The sequence below is a fragment of the Crocodylus porosus genome, unplaced genomic scaffold (assembly GCF_001723895.1).
Source record: "Crocodylus porosus isolate Cpor-Errol unplaced genomic scaffold, CroPor_comp1, whole genome shotgun sequence".
NCBI lineage: Eukaryota > Metazoa > Chordata > Crocodylia > Crocodylidae > Crocodylus > Crocodylus porosus.
Window position 1 is genome coordinate 113,367,646 of NW_017728943.1, and position 7,470 is coordinate 113,375,115.

The following is a 7,470-nucleotide window of genomic DNA, read 5'->3' on the forward strand; positions in this document are numbered from 1 at the left end:
CTTGTGAAGGCTGAACAGGTTCAGGCCCCGCAGTCTCTCATTGTAGGGTCTGCCTTGTTGTCCCCGGATCATGCGGATGGCCCTCCTCTGGACCCTCTCAATGTTGTCCACATCTCTCCTGAAGTGGGGCGCACAGAACTGAACCACAGTACTCCAGCTGTGGCCTGACCAGTGTCACGTAGACGGGGAGGATCACCTCCTTGGCCCTGCCAGAGACGCACCTGTGGATGCACGACAAGGTCTGGTTAGCCCTTCCAACCGTGACCTCACATTGTCCGCCCATGTTCATCTTGGAGTCAATAATGACTCCAACATCCCTTTCTGCCTCCGTGCTCTCAAGAAGATAGTTTCCCATCTTATAAGTGTGCTGCTGGTTACTACTGCCGAAGTGCAGCACCCTGCACTTGTCAGTATTGAAACACATCCTGTTTTTGTTAGCCCACCCCTGTAACCTACCCAGGTTTTGCTGCAGTCTTTCCCTCCCTTAGTTGTTTCTTAAGTCAAAGGTATGCACCCTACTTTTAAATTACTAAACAGATTCCTGCCTTAAATGTCAGAAGCCCTGAACACCCACAAATGCCATTAAAAAGATGGACAGTTACAGATTCTTTGTACCTTTAAATTTGGGCCAGCAGATTTCAACTCCCTAGAAGTAAACAAATGCTGCCCACCCTCAAGGTCACAAGATGCAACAATATCTTGCAAACACCCCCTTTGCTACCTCAGTAATACAAAAAATATCCCAGACAACCACAAGAATTACAATCTGTATATATAAATAAGGCCACAATCCTGCAATCTGACTTGACAGCAGGCTCTTATACAAACAGGCTCCGCAGGTGTTGCATGCAGTCATCCAAATGCAAAATGAGGGCCTTAGTGCATTCAACTGACAGGATGAAGGTAGAGTAGGTATAATACTACTTTAAAATATTCAAGCCTTTTTACCTTTGCTAGCTGCCTTAAAAATGATTTAATAATCTAAAGTCAAGTTTCCTTTTCCTAATTTGTCATATCTCTCCTGAATTTCTCTCCTTTTGGACAATGACAATTAACCTGACTCATAGGCTAATCAATCCTTGAGACCAATTTCAAGTTCCTACTCCAAAACAGTAAAGTGCCAATATATTTTGAACATGGACAAACAATCAAATTTTCTTAGGTGCATTCTCAGTAGCATCTGAAGCAATTTTACAAAAAACACTCAGCTGAACACCTGACTTGGAAATTTTTAGCCCAAGTGGTTGAAGCTATAAGCAACAGAAAATGACATCAGAATGGGAACTGTTGGGAAATCTTAGTAACAGGCAGCACTATCACTTTCCCTTTATTTTGTGTAGTCACTGTAACAGTGATATGAAATTCTAAGTGAGAAGCTGGAGATTAACAATATGATGACAAATTAAAAACACAGGCGGCAAGAAATGACATAAGGTTATGGCTCTCACTGTGACAATAATTTGCCAATGCTGTATGTCATCATGAACCAGAAAGACTCTACCCCACAACCCACAATTTGTTGCAGCTCCATTTCTGATTGAAGTAGAGCTCTGCACTGCCACTATTCCATGTCTACAAAAGAGACCATCTAGTTCAGACAGGCATGACCTTCCACTGCTGACAGCCTAGTTTGTTAGATGCTCTGTTAAAAAAAATAAATAAAGATGATATCTAATGAAGTAAGCTGTCACCTAAAAAAGGTTTATGCCTCTCTGAACCAGTCTATAAGGGTGTTTATAGCCACGCTCTAGGAAATAGATCAATGATTCTTCATTTTGGGGTTTGTTGGTTTTGTTTTGTTTGTTTTAAAATAAACTTCTTTTTCTGCAACAAACCCATTTCAAACCAGTTTCAAATGGACTATGTAAGCCACATATACCTTAACAACCTACAGATTGTGTGTGTCTGTGTTCTTCAAAGAAGAAATGTATTTTTTTTAAGTCATCAGCAAACAAACCTCACTGATAATTTTGCTTTAGAGCAGTGATGTACCATGTTAACTTACCAAAAATGGAAAAACTTAAAATATGACTGAAAAATACCATTCATTTATGACTGTAAAATATCTCCTGGAAAGCTCACTGTCATTATGACATGACGGGTATCTTTATAAAAGGGATCTCTGATGCCATTATTATTTAAAATAGATGCAATGGTATACTGTTAACTACATTCAGCCAAACTTCAATGGGTCCCAACTCCCGCTATTTCTTTGCCATTGAAATGACTGCAATGACCTTGCTAATAATTACAGAGCAATTTCTTTCCCTTAGGAATATAGTGCTGCCTAAAAATAGCCCCCACCACCTGTACCAGTTCTGTGTGGTTCCTGATTATCTCCAGTGTCTAGCCACAGTCTCTTTTAATACTTCTGTTATGAATATGTATTAAAGCTCTGATCTCTCTCCCCAAAATCCCAACATGCTTCTTTGAGGCAGGAGTGTTGCAGGACATTGCAGGTTAAAAAAAAATAAAAGGTTGTGGGGAGTAAGGGGAGAAGGGAAGAAAGATAACAAAGAAGAGCGGGGGAAGGAAAAGAAAAACCCAAAGAAAAACTACCATCATCTTCAAAATGTCGGAACCATAAACCAAGAAGACTTTCTGCCAGGAAGTACAAATGTATTTCAATTAACACCCTAGTAAATGGCACATTCATCACTTAGTCTGAGTGACTGCTGTAGTCAATTCAGTGCACTGTGTTACATAGAAATAAAAGGACGCTTCGGCAGCCTGCAAAGCAGTCCTAGTGGTGTCTGTAAGCCTAATCGTAGGTGTGAAATGGTGCGTGTGGGCAGAAACTTCCCACTGTGCAGCCCTTTGTTCAAGACAAACTGCTCTGTTTAAAGCTCTTAAATCAGTCACTTCCCACAAAGAAAGCCTTCAGTAGGTTGGAACCATTTTGATAATTAAAACAGACAGCTCTGTGATTTTCAAACAGCTGGCACTTCTCATTCTTAGGGCATGGGATCAGGGAAAGATTCCCGTTCCTCCAGGAAACTGCCATTGGTAATTTCACTGTACTCTGAAGCATCCCACTCTCCAGAAATGTTCCCCAGTGTTCCTCATGCTCATCACAACCATGTCTCTCTGCCCTCCCTCCCTCCCTCCCACCCCCAGAGAAACCATACCCTGTACTGGATAAAGGGATCTCAAGGTTATAGGAATATAATATTTTAAGGGGTGTCAGTTGTAGTTCTGTTGGTCTAAGGACATAGGCCAACCCAAAGAACCTTGTCTGCCTATAATATAAGGCACTTGTGGAAAGATGTCCTTATAAAGAAGGAATGAATATTATGGAGGCCACTGTAGAAACTGGGAGGATTGCAAAAGAGCCCACAATAGGACTAAGATTTATACAAGCAGTTTTGCTCAAATGAAGAGGAAACACAAAAAGGCGAGAGGCCAGGAGTGTATCCACATGCCAAGAAACTGGTGGTCTCTCCAAGGGCCGTTTTGCCTATTTTATTGACCCATGAGATCTTAGTGCTGCCTAAATATCCTGCATTGGTAGGGAAGCCTTGACATCAGTGTTCCTTCAGGGACAAAATACATTTTGGTTGATACCTAGGGTCAGAAGGCCAGGTCCTCACCTTGTGTACATCAGTGTAACATTCTGGTGGCACGGTCATCCTATTTTATAGGAGCACTTCTAGTGCACAGGACACTCTCCTCACCCTGACCCAAAACCTCTGTTCTGTAGCTGATGTAAGGAAGAATGAAGAAAAAATATACCAAAAGCAAACTTGGGCACAATGTAAGGGGAAAAAAAACAAAGGTTCACAATAAAGTCAATGAGCAGGGCTGTTTGCGGAGAACGGCCATCAAGAATGCTCTCCCATGAAAGGCAAAAAAGGTCACTGTACAAAGCAGAGCTGAAAGAACCAACTATACCACTTTTAAGTCCTGGAACAGCAGCTTTTCAAAGTTGTTAAATTTATTCAAATAAACCCCTAAAAATCACTGGGAGGTTTAGAGATATATCGGGGGGGAGTGGGGAAGTAAAGGAGCCTGCTCGCTTCCAGAAAGAGGAGTAGTTTCATTTAGCTCTGGTCTTTCAGCCTGTGATGATGAAGCCTTCTGAATTGATTATTTATGGACCTGTGATGAGACAATGTGTTGAGAAATGGATAATTTTTCCTAGCATAGTCTAAGTCTTGTATTTCTGGCTTTATATTTGCAAATACCATCAGCAGACAATGCCTGCTCCCATGTGGTCTCCCTATGTAGATAAGGACCTAAATATGCCCTCTACTCCAAAGAAAGTGATCTTGTGTTTGCATTTGCAGATTCAAGCCATAAAAACAGTTTTAACTCCATTCCTTCTTTGTGTTATTAAAATTACAATTTGGCGTGTAATGTTGGTTTTTACTTATCTTTTAAATATGGCTCTTTAAATTTTACAACTATTTTGCATGAAGTACCTAGTTTTTGGCATCTGACTAACTAAAAAAAACACAGCCTGGGCTTAGTCCCTTGTTATATATGGAATTATATACCTAATTTAGTTTTTAAATAGATTCTTATTACCTAGTTCTGAAGACATCTTGTGAAATAGGAGTTTATTCGATTGGTCATTACTATTCTGTCACACACTTCACACAGACAAATCATGGATACGTAATCTAATAACTCTTAACCCATTCTGACCCTTCTTTCTATGCAATTCTATATTCTTTGTTTTCTGCTTTGAAAATATACCTCCTGCTGCTTTTTCTAGTAAGCAGCTTGGCAAGGTAACATCTTAATCTTATAGCGTCAGTGGCCCCTTGAGCTCACAAAAGTCTATTAAAGCAAATTACATGAAAACATCCTCATCAGGCTTTCAACTTTATAGCTTAAGAGGATCAGTATATTCCGGTTTCTTTTTGGATTTAAGCACCACAGGGCACTCCAGTTCCTAATGCTGTCATGACATGTCGGGTTTTTGTCCATTAACAAGGATTGTCCATTGTCCGTGGACCAAGGATAACAGGGGATTACAGGAGGAAATAAAGGTGTACTCCTTCGTCTCTTCTTTGTCTGTATAAAATGGATTGTAATAAAAAAGACACTTCAGCATGTACTTGAACCATCCTTCAATAAAGATTATATGAGGCACATCCCAATTTAGGGGTTATTTCTATGAATGGATCAACCCATTTCCAACATAACTGTATAAAAAGGAGAAAGATGTAATAGAGCTTCACGTGGAACGTGCCATATGGAGCTGCTGAAATTAAATATTAATGTTTAATATTAGAGTGAAAATTTCAGAAAATTTGACCTCTAGCTTGACAAAACTCATTCATAAACTCCCCATTTACTGTTCACAGGAATTTCCACTGCAAAACAAAGAACAGGTATGGCTAAAAGATGCTCAGTCAGTTACTGGCCACAGCAAACTTGAGAGAGAGAAATACACATCACTGTGCTGAAACCCAAGATACAAAAATAAATATTTCTCTTCTGAGAGATTATCAACCACCAAAGTAGAAAGGGCATGTTAACTGAACACAGATCCTAGTTACTTGGTCCACAATTATCAAATGGCAAGAAAGCGCATATTTACACCACAGAGTTGTTGCCACCCATACCTTTGCCAGCACAACTGTGGGGGATGAATCCCCTAGTGGAGATGCAGTACATGTCTCTAGAAAAGATTTTTCTGCCAGCTTCACTGCATTACCTCCACACATAACAGTAGCTAACCCAATAAAAGCCTTCTGTTGGCATAGTTACCATATTTACTTGAAACCAAGACAAGGTTTTTTCCTCCAGTCAGCACAGGGGGTGAGGAGCCTCATCTGAGATTCAAGCACCAGCTGGGGCAGACAGCTGCTGCAGTCCCAGCTGTGTGGTGGGGGTGAAGCCAGAGTTGAGCTGCTGCCTGCCCCAGGCCAGGGTGGCTTGCCTGCATGGAAAGGGGTATGCATTATCAGGAGCACAGGGAAAACCATGCAGCTGGGTGAGAGTATGAGGGAGACCTGCAGACAAGCCTAGGTAGACTGAGCAGGAGAGAAGAGGGGGGCCCCATAATTTTCCAAGTATAGAATCTAAATATTGGGGGGTCATCTTAAAATTTGAAGTCATCTTGGATTCTTGTAAATACAGTATGTCCATGTCAATGGATTGGTCATCACAGCAAGTGAGCACAGTCCATGAGAGGAGGCTGTAGTTGGCACACCTCTGCTGGCCAAAGTTCAGAGTGCAGACAGGGCCTAAGCAAATAAAGTACTGTAAGACAGAAACAAAGATACATGGCAGCTACACTGACTGGGACTGTCAGTCTAAAAGCCTTATTGTTGAGGCCTAACTCAGGCCTGACCCAAAGAGGCTTCTGGGAGGAGGTTAATTTAACTCTGAGGGGGGAGTTAGTTTCGCAGAACCCGGAGGCTACAAGGTAATGACCCAATGCATTTGCTGCAGTTTGCTGATAAAGAGGAAAAAGGGGGAACTGCCCTAGATTGACCTACTGTCCTGGGCCTAGCGAAGTGCAAAACTAGCAATTCAAATTTAGAAAATAACAGCTTGCAAAATGAGATAACAGCTTAGTTTTAATCCCAGAAAAGGCAATAAGGCTAAATATTTATATAATATTTTCTCTGTGTGTTATTGATTTTTCTTTGCAATAAAACACCCCTTCTGGGGGACATAACCAGTAGGGGCAAAGGTATAGAAAGCATAAGAATCGGGTTCCAGGGAACTACTTTGAGAAGGACAAGGCTGAGGACCCGATAAAGGAGGTAGTCTCACCACCCTGAACACAGGGGGGGTTCCCAAAACCTATCAGGTAATAACAAGGGATAGGCTGTGGAGTCTCTTTCCTCCAGCCCCACGTGCTTGCAGCTCAGAAGCTTGATATAATATTTTGTGTGTGTGTTACTGATTTTTCTTTGCAATAAAGAGTAACATTTGGGTTTTTCCTGACGTGTGACTTGTAGGTTACTCAACTACCCGTGCTGGGAAGGGAGGGAACCCCTAACACTTATGAAGTCCTGGAGATCAATTTGTTCAGCATCAGGAAAACTCCAGATGTACAAAAGTGTCTGTTAACAGTGCACATAACCATTTGTCCATAATCCTATACGCTGTTAAATTTCTTCAGTAGAAACGCCTGTTAAAAATACGATTTAAAAATGCAGTCCTAGGAAGTCTAAAGGCTACTTAAGACTGGTTAGCCACAAGTCTAAAAAAGCCTGAAATATTTTCCAACATATCTTCAGCAGTCCCTCGAAGCTGAGGATGACGTCCGTCAGGCTTGACAGGTCCTCGGGTGACTGAGAAGCCCAATTCTGTTTGGATGTTCTTCAGCAATGACGGCATGTTGTTGCATGGGGAGTGGGATTTGCAGGCCTGGGTTGGTCTCCTTCTCCTTCTCTTCTCCTTCCTCTGCTGCCGCTGTTCTGCCTTGGTATCAAGTCACTGAGCCTCATAAGTGGCATGCGCCTTAGTGGATCAGGTCGCACCAAGCTGAACTCCAGCCATTGGTGT

The 7,470-nt window shown here is 41.6% G+C and overlaps 1 protein-coding gene across 2 annotated transcripts in view; it reads right to left on the minus strand.

Moving 5' to 3' along the window:
• TULP4 (tubby like protein 4) overlaps positions 1-6,004 on the minus strand; it is a 237,071-nt gene extending 231,067 nt beyond the window's left edge. The window contains exon 1 of one of the 2 annotated variants that reach the window (XM_019550023.1): positions 5,719-5,998. The gene's annotated coding sequence lies outside the window, so the exon portion shown is untranslated. Of the gene's footprint in view, positions 1-5,718 lie in introns of both variants that reach the window. The other variant, XM_019550024.1, reaches the window with a different exon arrangement.
• Positions 6,005-7,470: the final 1,466 nt, after the last annotated feature.